At 35.2% G+C, this 6,000-nt stretch overlaps 1 long non-coding RNA gene across 1 annotated transcript; it reads left to right on the top strand.

The window, feature by feature from the left end:
- The first annotated feature begins 2,449 nt into the window (after nt 1–2,449).
- LOC130047556 (uncharacterized) lies at nt 2,450–5,566 on the top strand. The gene is made up of 2 exons (XR_008796431.1): nt 2,450–4,762; nt 4,916–5,566. It is a non-coding gene; the product is annotated as an uncharacterized LOC130047556 (long non-coding RNA).
- The last annotated feature ends 434 nt before the right edge of the window (nt 5,567–6,000 follow it).

Raw genomic sequence — 6,000 nt, 5'->3', positions numbered from 1 at the left:
CCAGCTGAAATGCAAACTGAACTTGTAATCCTCCGAGAGGAAGCCTATGACTAAAGAGCAGGACAATATTTGTATCTGTAATGAAAAAAGCCAGGAAAACTGTTGACCTATTTTTAACTGAAAAGTGGGTCATGGAAAGACCAATCCAGCTGAAATGCAAAATGAACTTGTAATCATCCGAGAGGAAGCCTATGACTAAATAGCAGGGCCATATTTGTATCTGTAATGAAAAAAGCCAGGGAAACTGTTGACCTATTTTTAACTGAAAAGTAGGTCATGGAAAGACCAATCCAGCTGAAATGCTAAGTGAACATGTATTCCTCCAAGAGGAAGCCTAAGCCTAAATTTCAGGGCAATATCTGTATCCATACTGAAAAAAGCCCGGAAAACTGTTTGACCTACTTTTAGGCCTTATATAGGTCACGGAAGGATGGACCAATCCAGCTGAAATGCTAACTGCACTGGTATTCCTCTGAAAGGAAGCTTATGTATAAATTTCAGGCCAATATCTGTATCTTTAAAAAACAAGAGGCCCATGGGCCACATCGCTCACCTGAGTCACCTTGGCCCATATCTGAAGACTTTCCATATATATTTGCATGTAAAACCTAATAGTCCCTATTATGGCCCAAACTACACTGCAAACTTAAATCTACACTTTCATTTAAATGTCAACTTCTTTGGCCCAATGGTTCTTGAGAAGAAGATGTTTAAAGCTTTTTCCTATATTTGTATGTAAAACTTTGACCCCCCCCCCCCCACTTGTGGCCCCATCCTACCCCCTGGGGGCCATGATTTGAACAAACTTGAATCTGCACTATGTCAGAAAGTTTTCTTGTAAATATCAGCTTTTCTGGCTCAGTGGTTCTTGAGAAGAAGTTTTTCCCTATATATTTGTATGTAAAACTTTGATCCCCCTTGTGGCCCCATCTTACCCCCGGGGGCCATGATTTCAACAATCTTGAATCTGCACTATGTCAGAAAGTTTTCATGTAAAATTCAGTTTTTCTGGCTCAGTGGTTCTTGAGAAGAAGTTTTTCCCTATATATTTGTATGTAAAACTTTGATCACCCCTTGTGGCCCCATCCTACCCCCGGGGGCCATGATTTCAACAAACTTGAATGTGCATTATGTCAGAAAGTTTTCATGTAAAAATCAGCTTTTCTGGCTCAGTGGTTCTTGAGAAGAAGATTTTTAAAGATTTTTCCTATATATTTGTATGTAAAACTTTGATCCCCTATTGTGGCCCCATCCAACCCCCAGGTCCATGATTTGAACAAACTTGAATCTGCATTATGTCAGGAAGCTTTCATGTAAATCTCAGCTTTTCTGGCTTAGTGGTTCTTGAGAAGAAGATTTTTAAAGAATTTGCCTATATATTTCAATATAAAACTTTGACCCCCTATTGTGGCCCCACCCTTACCACGGGGGTCATGATTTGAACAATTTAGAATCTGCACTTCCTTGAGAAGCTTGCACATAAATTTCAGCTCTTCTGGCCCGGTGGTTCTTGAGAAGATTTTTTAATGACCCCACCCTAATTTTGCTTTTTCTTGATTATCTCCCCTTGGACGGGGGCCTGGCCCTTCATTTGAACAATTGAGAATCCACTTTATCCAAGGATGCTTTGTGCCAAGTTTGGTTGAAATTGGCCTAGTGGTTGTTGAGAAGAAGTTGAAAATGTGAAAAGTTTACAGACGGACGGACGCCGGAATACGGGTGATCAGAAAAGCTCACTTGAGCTTTCAGCTCAGGTGAGCTAAAAAAGTCCGGAAAACTGTTTGACCTTCTTATAGTCCTAAAATAGGTCAAGAATGGACCAATCCAGCTGAAATACAAAGTCACTCTTACAATTCTTAACGGCGATATTGTGACCAAATTTCAAAGTTGTACATGCATCCGTTACGGAAAAAAGTCCGGAAAACATGACCCAGGACGGACGGACAGCCAGACAGACAGACGCACGGACAGCGTCATAACATAATACGTCCCGTCTAATGACGGGCGTATAAAAAGTAGGAAATTTATTCATTTATGTATTAGTTAATTGACTTGCATTTTGGCTAAGGAATATTTATTTTCTTTTTACCAAATGTATCCATTTCAAAATAACAATAAAACAAACATATCTTGTTCCGTAAGATATTTTAAGACAAAACTATAGCAACTCCATTTTTAAAAAGCTTTATTTTAAAGCAATAAGTATGCCGGATTAACATTCTAAATTGATAATACGTTTCATAATTCATGGTAATTAAATGCTCTGTATAGCGCGCCATACATTTTACCATCATCAATTTATCGGAAATTTATTGGTGCTTTCGTTAATAGGTCTGTATTTGTTTTATACTGTATACAGTAATGAGTGAATGCGTCATTTCTTTAAAAACGCCAACAATTTTCTTTTCAGGTAGGTCAATATGAAAATGGCACAAGGTCTGTGCATTAAAGAACATGACCCACGAACCATGAAAAATGGCCTAGCCTGGGATATTGATAATTTCCGTATATAATAATCTTCTGGATATAGGCTTTCTAGAAATGTTTTTCTTTTTTTCATATATTCTATACTTTTTTGTTAATATGACGTTGAATATTGTGGTATTTAATGTTAAAAAATTAACATTTCGGGATACACGTCACAACAATAAACCTGCAATGACCATGTACAATGTACATGAACCTATAAATCTCTGAATATATCAAGTTATATGCACTCAAATAGCTAGAATGGCTAATTCAATGATCATAATAAGCATTTTTGACCAAATATGGGAAATAGAAATAAGAAATATTTTGGAAATGATGTTCAAAGCCGTGATTGTTCAACTTTACTTTTAAATTATTTTTACTTGAATTTTGAAATACTGAAATAAGAATAAATATAGTATGTAGTCTATTTACATGGTGAAAGAAGTGAATCATTGGAACAATTCTGTTTCATATCATATTCCATGGTTTTTGGATTTTGTTTTGTTTTTTTGGTTGTTTTTTGTTTTGTTTTTTGTATTAAAACGACCGAGTATCGATATCAATGGTAACGAAATAAGTTGACACCGCGTCTCGTCAAAACATGTTCAATTCGAATTTACTCGGAATTACACGGCCAACGAGCATTTGCTGTGAAACCTGATTAAAGGAAAATTACTGTAGACACCTAATAGTAAGTATCAAATGATCTTTTTTGTTACATGTACATGTAGATTTCATAGCGTGAATAATAACAACACAACACCGATATAGGGGATCAGAGTCAGTATATTATTGACTCTGAAAATACGATTTGAGAAATGATACTGTATAAATTTTACTGTATTTATCTTGATCAATAATTGCATATTCCTATACGTATTAATCATGTAAAGATACTGAGGTCTTTTAACCAACAATTTTAAATGCTTGTGCCAGGGCCGTAAATTACATGGAGGCGGAGGAGGCAGCTGCCTCCTCCAACTTTTGAGCCAAAAAAAATTAAAATTTAAAGTTCATATAGAATTTATGTTGTTTCCAATAACTAAGAACATGATACCTCCCTTAAAAAGCATTCCAAATCTTTCTTTTAGAATGAGTTAGTCAAGTAACATCTTAGAAGGCCCTAGAATCAAGGATTTTGCACGAAACGTGTTCAGTGTGCACAAAATGTGCTCAACGTCTGGGGGCCTGGGGCCCCAGACCCCCGCCTAATTTTCTGCCTCCTCCAAATTGAAGGTTAATTTACGGCCCTGCAGTGTGCAATACATTATTGACTGACAGAACGTAATTCATGAGCTGTGATCTAAAAATCTTCCAGACATTAATATAGATTTGAATAGAATTACATCTAGATACATATTTGAAATGGAATATATCCTAAGGCACTGTAGTTTTAAATTGTTTGGATTATATTGCATTTACATGTAATTTATACATGCTTGTAAATGCCACAGAATGAGAAATAATCTAAATTGGCCTATTTTCATAATGTTCCCAAAATAGAAGTATCATGTAGATCTATACAGGAAATAACATTTACAAATCATGTTTGTTGTTTGTTATTTGCCAGTTAAGGTATTCAATGTATAATGACCATATTTCATATCTAATAAATGGATCGTGGAATATTTGTAATCATGGTATCATTGTGAAGGGTTCATCAAATAAAAATAACCCACGGTAGGAATTTTCTAAATTTTGTTTACTGCTTGATATATTTCACCTAGAATTTAACATTGAAGTATATGGGAAAAGCATCTTTTATTACAATATTTTAAAAACAAATTATATATTCATACTAATCTCTTGGTAGAAAGTTACATACACTTTCTTTTTATGAAAATATGAAATAAAATTAATCATTGACCACACACATTTTTAGAAAATTAGATTTTCCTTATTTTTACAAAGGGCAGACAACTCTTCCAAAAAGTCTTAAGTGCAAAAAGGTCAGCTTCTAATCATTTACCAGTCATGTGAATTTCATCTGCTTCACTTCCATCATTATTTAACAATAAAGTTTTATGTTGATCTAAATCCTTCAAAATTGTTCATTATCCTTTCATTATACATGGAATACCTTAAGTATCATAATGATAATACTAGTAGTTCATGATAAGTAATTATTATGCTAAAATCAAATACCCTTTTTATTGTCAACAAATACATCACTGGTAGAAAGGTTATAAAGCTTTTATATAGCACAAGTTTCCATATTCTACAGGTTTACATATGTCAGCAAGTCCTCAAAAGCAGCTTTAGGGGTTCCCAGGAGATTCTGATGCTCACTGTTAGACTTTCACTGTTGTCAAAATCCAACCTTATTTTCTCTTTTCTCAAAATTTCAGCTCTCAAAAACTTGTTTCATTAATTATGTCACTCCTGTTTTGTTGAACATGGTGTTGTCAGCAATAGGTTCAAGTTCTTCTATGTCTTGTTGTAGGTGATTTGTACAGAAGCGAATGATGGCCTCTTTTGAAATTAAGATTTCATGCCTTACTCCTACTGGGACTACAACTAACTTTGGACCTGGTCACTCGCAGATACAGCATGAAGTGTGCCCTCTTGATGTACATGGGGATGGGAGTGATACAGAAGGGGGACTAATTGGAAGAACTGCTACTGCTGGTGGTGGTGCTGGACTGTCTTGAATCTGTTGCCTAACCGACTTGATATTCTTCTGTTTAATATGGGAGCAACACACACACTCTGGCATATATTGCACAGAAAATCATGATCAGATGGTGCCCTCCCTATCAGAGTGGTGATCACTGTCCTATATTTCTTTGAAATCCTGGATCTGTGTTTTGGTTTTACTCTCCATGGACAGTTGAAACAGAGAAAGAATTAGGGACCACTCCTTGGCATATCTGAAATATTTATGTCATATACATGTAATTAAAATATACAATTTGGGTTGGATGAAAATCTTATCTTCATGTTAAAACCCATTAGCCTAGGTTATTTTTCCTAAAATCTAATTATAAATCAATTAACTTGTTAATTAATGCTTGGTGAATCAATTAATAAATTGTATTCAAAAACTTGAAATTATTTTTTTTCCACTAATAAACTGAAAATGTGTATCTTCAAATGTTTTGTTGATTAATGTCAGTGTGAAATATAGAGGGGGTATGGGGTTTACAACAATGTATATTACATGGTTAATTTATTTCTATTATGTAGTCCATGTAAATTTCTGTGGAAACGAGGAAGTTATTTATATTCGGTCTTTCCTATCCCGGGGTAGGAAAGACCGAATATAAATAACCCCCTCGTTTCCACGGAAATTAAGTCCATGAGAGCCTGAAATCTCCCAACCTGGGTCTGTTTAATGGACCCTTCCAAAGTCCTTTTTTAAGGAAAAAGTAAACCATTTTCCTAATCCAAAAAGAAAACTGGTGCAAAAACCATGCACATCTCCATACATGAAATAATATAAATAATAGAAAAATTATCAGTAGTATTGTAATACATTTTCGGGGGGGGGGGGGGGGGGGGGGGGGGTTGCCGTTTCACCTTTATAGA

Source organism: Ostrea edulis, chromosome 7, assembly GCF_947568905.1.
Source record: "Ostrea edulis chromosome 7, xbOstEdul1.1, whole genome shotgun sequence".
NCBI classification, from domain to species: domain Eukaryota; kingdom Metazoa; phylum Mollusca; class Bivalvia; order Ostreida; family Ostreidae; genus Ostrea; species Ostrea edulis.
This window is presented reverse-complemented; position numbering and strand designations above follow the sequence as displayed.